Below are 7,008 nucleotides of genomic sequence, written 5' to 3'. Positions count from 1 at the left end.
CATCCCTTTTCTCCCTGATTTAAACTAAGAAGCATTAGCTGGACCAAGTCTCTCAGCTGAACTTGCTAGAGATTTCAAACACTCTCAAAGCCATCTACATTTACTCCTGCACACAATGTAAAATCACAAATAGCAAAATGGATCCTGGGCTACACATGATTACTACTGGTTCTGTTTCCATATGCTGTAATTTCCTGAGATTGGCATTACGCTCTGAGAAAATTTGAACCTACTCTCTGAGAAAGCACAGTTACCTCTGTCCTCCTTCCTAAGGACTGTTTATGACAGGATGCAGCTCCACAACACATTTTCTTTCAGTAGTGAAGCCATCTGAAGTCATCCCTCAGCCATGGCTGCATTTTTCCAGAGTTTGCCAACCCTCTTCCCAAGCTTACTTTTTTTTATTTTTGAGGCCATGCCAAAGAACAGACCTGCGAAGCAATTCCCTCGAAACAAATCCTCCCCAGAGAGGGAATCTCCTGCTCTGAGACTGAAGCTTTCACACTCCTCAGACTCCTTTAATTTCTAGTCAAAACAAAGTGCTAGTTGTGGGAAGAACATGCATAAAAGTCACATAAGAACGCCGTCATCTCCTTCAAAGATCGTTTCACCATTTTATGCTGTTTACTGCGCTATGTATTGATAAGTAAAAACTTTTCAGGTTAATATGTCCCTAAAGAGTGGAGTTTTATATGCATGTACTGGTTTTATTTATATATCCCCTCACTAAGTAGGTATTGATTTGGGCCTTGAACAGTGCCTGAGACTTGATTAATGTGATATTTTCATTTTTTTAACAGAATAATTACCTACTCCCACAGGTGTCAGAGGGGACTCAAAGCAACTCTGTTACAGAAAACCTAGTCAATTAAATGGAAACCTTGGTGTTACCACCTACTCAGTGCTACCAATAAAATGTCTTACTGGTCCTCTATTTTGGATAGAATCAAAGAAGTTTGACACCTTATTATTGGTTGCTAAGTCACCATGCCATGTATTTATATTAATTTCTGGATATTTTACTCTACTTTTTTGGAACTCTTTTTTTTTTTTTTTTTTTGAATCAGGGAAGTGTGGAAATTCAGCAGTAGTTGGTCTTCCATGAAAATAACAGTTATGTTTTCTTTCTTTTTTCCTTTGTACTTAATCTGTGACAGTAAAAAATCACATCAGTAATTTTCTAGAATGTTCAAGATTACAAAGAAGAATTCAAGACTTCAGCAAGTTTCAAATTTTCACCCTAGTATTTTATATAGGAGCTATAAATGCTCTTATGTGTTTCAGAGGAAACACATAAATATGCCTTGTTTGAAGGCAGCACATAATTTTCTCATCATGTTAGTCCACTGTTAACCTTTTCTGAGAGCAGTAGCCACAATTACAACTTGCTTTGTTATGCCGAACAAGATAAATTGTTTAGAGTTTTTTGGATGAAAAGTTATTTCCATTTTCTCAAAACCAATTTACAACAAAATAAGTTATAGAATTTACTAATACTTGCAGAGAAATGCCTTACTTAGCCCAATGAGGAAAAGGATACATTTAATCAGGTTCTATTCTTAGGAAGGAAGTAAATACAGCAAATTAATTGAAGGCTTATGTTCCACTGAATGCATTCTTAAATCCTTCCCTTTCAGTTTTACACTGAATGCTTTTGACTCTGAAAGAGAGATTAAATAATCATTTTGATTTACTCAAGTGTGGCAAGACCATTTTCCTTGTTAGTAAGACAAGACTAGAAAAGGGACAAATTTTGGGCAGCACTTCCAATAAAAATGCAAATAAACAGGAAAGTCCAGAGCTGTCCAACAATAGAAATCAAATCTAGAAAAGAAGGAAAGAGTGAGAGAGCTGGGGTTATTTATAAGAGCAATGAAAATTTAACTGGCTTCACATATATGAATATCTCAAAAACATAATGTACATAAAAGGCTGTTCCAAAGAATAAAGAAATTTTCTCTCCCTATTCATATTGCCTAGAAGAAGATATAATGGTCTAAAATTGCAAAAGCAGACTTGTCTTAAACATTAAACAAAAAGGGACAGGTGGGAGCTGAAGTAGATCAACTAATGTGGTCACTGCCCTTTTTCTAGAGCTGTCTTCAGGACCAGTCAACATCTGCCAAGAACAATGTTGAAGTCCTTGAGCCTGCTGAGAGGAGAGGACCAACAGGCTGTATGACATTTCAAGATCTTCACAAATCCCAGTCTTTTAATTGCTTTATGTTTTCTACACAGCAAAATTTAGGTTACTTGGGCTTACCAGCAATAGAAAAGACATGGTGGTATGGTTTTTACTGAAGTTTGTAACTTTGCAACACATGCTGTATGACCTATCTAGCCCCTTTTCCAGCTGCCAGAACATGTTGCTACTGTGTCTTCTATCTTTAGTCACAGTTCCTGATTTAAGATTTTCAGATTACAGTTGCTCTTTATTTTCTGTGAAGGACAATCCAAACTCTGTTATTCTTATCAAAAGTATTTCCTTTTTATGTTATGCTTGCACACCTCCAGAGGTACAATTTGCAGCTTATGGGCATGAGTATACCTGCTACTACTGGCATCATTAGAAAAACATCCTGTCAGTGATAATTCTCAAGAAATAACCTCCCACAGACAAGAACTGTCATAAAGTCACTATTTCTGGCTCATTTGCCTCTTCCATCTTCTCACAGTTCCTAAAGTAAAAGAAAAAAAAAAAAAAACAAAAAAAAATCAACAACAGAATTACATTTATACATTTATTTTTTAAAAATGGATCCCCAGAGTCTCAGCTACACCCATGTTAACACATTTTTTCTCTTCTTGTTGCCATTAAGAATAGCCTTTCATCTCACTCTGCCATATTCCATGGCTTCTCAGTGGCTTAAACAGGAGTGATGGCACCCAACCTTTGCCTAGGTTGAAAGCTGTTTAATGTGGTGTAGGCATACACTTAATATGTTTTTCAGCCTAAATCAGGTCAAAAGAATCTCTTGGTCAAACACCCACATTGATGACTCGGGGTGTGGGGCAGGGAAACAAGAGGAGAGGAGGGAGAGTGTCCCCAGATGAAACCAGGCTGAATCTGGTCTGTCTCCTGGAGGGATAGGCTATGGCCAGTGAGTCAGTACCCTTGGTTTCTAGGGTGAGAGTTGAGACCATAAGATAGCAAATATAAGAGGTTGGAAATGTAATGGAGGAAGTCACCTCTTTCTTTCTTAAAATTAAAAACCAAGTTAAATCCACTTCTACTAGTTGCAGCAGCTCTCAAAAACAAAGATTCTGAATGACAAACCTAATTAAGGAGTAGTGCCTTCGTCCAAGTTAGAGGCAAAGTTTAAAATCCTTTTCTCATTCCTGTTTTTCCCCCTTAATAAAGCCTTCCACAAAAAGATTCACTTGCTTGAAACTGTCATTTTCCAAATTTAAGAAAGTCACAAGGAGCATTTATCCTTTCCATGACAGTGTAACAGTGCATATGCATATATATATATATATATATATATATATATATGCATGCTAGAACTACTCCAGTATTTACATGGATGAAAGGACTAATACACTGAAACTGTTTTGTCCACTTGTCAAAAAACAAAATATAGGGAATGGAAGCGAACCACAGTGGGAGAAAGAGAGTTCTGGTGTTGAAATGGCAGGAAAGTCTCTTGTTTAGGTTTGAATCAAGTTTCTGAAAGCTCCAAAAGAAGATTAGATTGCAATATGCAGAGAAGCTTCCAGAAAGTTCATATCTGTGGGGCTGGAGCCAGGCAGGGTGATAAAGAGAAAGGAGCAGGTTAGGCTCATGTCCAACTTGCTCATGTAGCTATCATTTCATTAATAGATTTTTTGGATTATGGGGATTGTTTACATCACTGGATTAAATGAGAGTAAATATGATCAAAATCTAATCCTTTTTCTGTGCAAAACTGTTTTTGAAAATTATTTTGGAAAAAATTACAAGAAATAAAATTTTCTCTAGAGAGCTCTATAATTTCCTGCAGAAACTCTAGTTTCCTGCAGGAGCTCTCACAAAATGACAGCAGCTGTCAGGGTTTAAAACACGGCATCACACACATCCAGATTTGCTCTGAGCAGAACAAGACATGACAAGGCTACAAATAGCCAGTGGCCTTTTCACACACTGGGCTTCAACCCATGGAGGCAATGCAGGAGTTTTGATGGAAATTATCCAGCACAAGCACAGATTTCTGTTGCCATAGTAGACACTGAGCTTCTACCTTAGCTGCAGACAAAGGCTGAGAAAACAAATCAAGCCCTATGATAATGTTTATTCTCTGATGCAAGCAAAATAACCTATTGTGTTTACACACATATAGCCTGGCATATTTTGGCATTTGTCAGGTTTTTTTTCTTTTCTGTGTATCAGTATGGGGTTTTTCCACTGACTTTCACTGCCTATGGCAAAGATTTGGTAAACATACAGGAGTGAGTAGCCTTTTATATTAATAGACTATTTTCATTTCACAATAAACTGAGGAGTTCTTACAATCAAGCCAAACATTTTGGTGTTTGAAAACAGATACACTTTTGGAAAGTTTACATTTTAAGGAAAATAAATGTTTCTTGTTTTTACTGCTTGTGGTTTAGGAATAGTACTCCCCAATTCAGTTCTCTCACTGAAACTCTCCCAAACCAGGTGCTGCTCACTCTCTCCCCTGCTTCCCCTCCCCCTTACTGCTCCTGGGATGGACTTGAGAACTGGAGGCACGAAGTGAAAACCACAGGCTGAGATCAGAAGTGGAAACAGCAACTAGATAAGAAAACAAACAGTAACAGCAACAGTATCAATAACAAAAGGTATAAGACAAAGAAAGCATTTACATGGAAAGTAAAACAACACTGGAGTGCTTTGTGCTCCACAACGAGAGAGTCTCCTACTCCTGCCCCTCGCAAGTGACATGAGATGGTATCAAATAATATTAGGGCCTGGCCATGCCCACTTCCCAGCTACCATAAAATATTAATCCTGTCCTGGCTGAAACTAGGACACTGCTGTGTCTCCATAGTGAGTAATATTGACTGATGCAGTAACTATAGGGAAGCAGGACACCCATTACACAGCATTTTAATGACACCTATTAGCTCCTACTGCTTTCAACAAAGAAGTTTTAGCAGGTCTGGGACTGTGTCCAGGCGACCAAGGGTCAACACATGTTCTGAAATCACTGGATTAGATGATGATTTTGCTGTGTTGCAACAGTTTTCTGTGCCTTGTCACACATACCTCTACCCCTAGGAAAGAAGCTAACCACAGGAATGAACAGGGAAGTTTGCCATCTTTTCCTAACCCCAACATTTAAGTTTGGTGCAGCAAATGTGATATTTTTTTTCCTTAAAATGTGAACTTCCCAAAAGTGTATCCTTCAGATGTGAGGACTAGCATCTCCAAACTATTCATTTAATTTGTCCTCCCACTCCCACTGCTCCTTGCTCTGCCTGTATGATGCAGAAACAAAAGAACAGAATATATGAGAGATGATATGCACAGTACCTTCTTGGAACAAAATCATTACTCATCCACTCTGGACTGCTTGGAGATAAAGAGGAGGAAAACAGTGGCTGTCATCCCTGTTCAGAACTCATTTGAACTTTTACCCATGATCTGGGAGGGAAGTGAGGTATATTCTACAAAAACCACCACCAAAACATATTAGAAATTAAACCAAATTTCACTCCTCCTCTGGAGCTGCCATTCTTACATAGCATGCAACTCTCTGCCTTATCACATGGCATTTTATAAAGGCAACATTATCTGTCAGCACAAGGCGCACAGGGAATTTTGTTGCATTGTTTGGTGCTCATTGCCCAAAAGAAACCCCACTGCTGAAGGCAGTAAAGAACAAAAGGCATGAGACAAAACTGAGTCTTTCACTTTAGCAGGTAAGTTAAAGAGCAGTTCTGATATTGCTCCCAGAGCAGAGCAGGTCAAATGCACCAGCAGCTTTGGCTTTTTCGGATGGATCCAAAGATTGTCTCAATAGCCAAGTAGTCAGACCACTTCTTCAGTGTTTACAGACTGAATGTCTGCACTTGAGGACCTGGAAACCACACCTCACATCTCTGAAGAGAGATGGGTTTACACAAAGAGAAATGGGTGCACTCAGTGTCTTCCAGAACAAGACCTACTCTGTGCTAGATAGTGTCCTCTTCACCAACACATCAATGCTCCCCTCCTGGCCTGGTGGGGAGTGCAGGTAGGACACAGCACCTGCACTCCCTGCTTTGATGCAGGGAGCTTTTGAATAGTTACAAAGAAAATAAATTAACTGAAAGACTCCAACCTGACTTCAGACAAAGGGCTATGGAGGATGGAGTGCCCTTCAGAGTGTGAGAGCCATGCAGTCTCTGTGCCTCAGCTCTGCCCCAGGCTGAACACCCTGGCTGTAGGATGCAAGGGGAGGCAGCAGCTGCTGAAGCTTTTCTCCAGATATCTCCAGACAGCATGTTGCTAAACAGAAAACATGTTTTCCCTTTACAGTCTCTTCCTCCGGACAGAAATCCTGAAGAAGCTCAAACATGGTTGGAGCCAAATCTCTCCCCTTTGTCCCCCCAGTTAGGCTGCCAAAGAGAGAAAAGTACAAATATTTACTCTGCCTTTGTTTTATGCCCTGCCATCCACTTCTGCCTGAGCAACGTCCACAGAGCAGTATCCAACACCAACAGAACCAGGCTTTGTCATTGTGCCAGCAATGCTCAAAAGCTTTCTGGCTGCCCAGATAAGAATAAGACCTAATGTGATCCTAAATTAGCAGCAGAAGCACTTATTTCTTTCCCACTGAATGTATCCTCAATGGCTCTATAAACATCCTGCTTTTTACATAAAGTTGAGATATTTGTCTGTCCATAAATGTATGATTTGCATCACCAGAAGAAAGCAGAGTCTGACAGTAGAAGAAAGAAGAACAAACAATTGTGTTCAAAGTATCTACAGCTTTGCTGCTTGTCTCTTTTCTTTCACTAAAGAGCTCAAACAGTTAAGGAGAAGAGCTATGTAACAAATCAAGC

At 39.3% G+C, this 7,008-nt stretch overlaps 1 long non-coding RNA gene across 1 annotated transcript; it reads right to left on the bottom strand.

Moving 5' to 3' along the window:
- Window positions 1-1,756: 1,756 nt before the first annotated feature.
- On the bottom strand, window positions 1,757-5,517 carry LOC118697549 (uncharacterized). The gene is made up of 3 exons (XR_004981776.1): window positions 5,495-5,517; window positions 2,549-2,678; window positions 1,757-1,824 (listed from the first exon to the last, which is right to left on the bottom strand). It is a non-coding gene; the product is annotated as an uncharacterized LOC118697549 (long non-coding RNA).
- Between the last annotated feature and the right edge of the window lie 1,491 nt (window positions 5,518-7,008).

This window comes from Molothrus ater, chromosome 5 (assembly GCF_012460135.2).
Source record: "Molothrus ater isolate BHLD 08-10-18 breed brown headed cowbird chromosome 5, BPBGC_Mater_1.1, whole genome shotgun sequence".
Lineage (NCBI taxonomy): Eukaryota > Metazoa > Chordata > Aves > Passeriformes > Icteridae > Molothrus > Molothrus ater.
This window is presented reverse-complemented; position numbering and strand designations above follow the sequence as displayed.